The 836-nt window shown below is 38.4% G+C and overlaps 1 non-coding gene across 1 annotated transcript; it reads left to right on the top strand.

Annotated features, from left to right (window-relative positions):
* Positions 1-315: 315 nt before the first annotated feature.
* Positions 316-420, top strand: LOC111719903. The gene has a single exon (XR_002769837.1). It is a non-coding gene; the product is annotated as a U6 spliceosomal RNA (small nuclear RNA).
* Positions 421-836: the final 416 nt, after the last annotated feature.

Below are 836 nucleotides of genomic sequence, written 5' to 3'. Positions count from 1 at the left end.
ATCAGACCTGTATATTAGAAAGATCACTATGATGGCTGAATTGAAGATGAGTTGGAGTGAAAAGAGAATCAAGAATTAAGGGTATGTATTGGAGAGATAATACAAAGGTCAAATCAACAGATCTTGGCAACAGCTTGGATATGGAAGGGGAGAGAGAGTGAGGAATATAGGGTGAGTCCTAGGTTGTGTGCCTGAAAGACTGGGAGGATGGTATTGCCCTCTACAGTAATAGGAGAGGTAAAAGGGGACTAGAGTTCTGGGGAAAAGATAAGTTTCATTTTGGACATAGTAAGTTTAAGATGAGATTGGAGATGCTTGCTTTGGCAGCACAAATACTAAAAAATTGGAATGATTCAGAGAAGATTAGCATGGCCCCTACACAAGGATGTCATGCAAATTCATGAAGCATTTCATATAAGAAAAAAAAGATGAGATTGGAAGTCAGCAGAGTGTTTGGGACAAGATAGGTAGGTTTGAGAATCATCATTATATCAATGGTAATTAAATCCATAGGAACTGGATTTCAAGTGTAGCACATACTTTAAAACATACACTATATACATCAAAATGTAGTATAGAGAGATAAGAAGAGTATCCAGGCCCAAAGCCTGAAGGGACATTCATGGAGGACATAAAAAGGATCCAGCAAGGAAGACAGAGAAGGAGTGATCAGATAAGTAAGAAGAGAACTGGAAAAGTGGTGTTTTCAAAACTTAGAGAGAAGAGGGCATCAAAGAGAGAATGAACAATGGTATCAAAGGGTCCAAGGAGAATGAGGTTAGAGAAAAGATATCTCTTGCATGAAGAGTCATTTGAACTTAGTCTTGAAGGAAGCC

The sequence above is a fragment of the Sarcophilus harrisii genome, chromosome 3, assembly GCF_902635505.1.
Source record: "Sarcophilus harrisii chromosome 3, mSarHar1.11, whole genome shotgun sequence".
Taxonomy (NCBI): Eukaryota; Metazoa; Chordata; class Mammalia; order Dasyuromorphia; family Dasyuridae; genus Sarcophilus; species Sarcophilus harrisii.
Note: the sequence above shows the minus strand (reverse complement) of the source record. Positions and strands in the feature narration are given on the sequence as shown.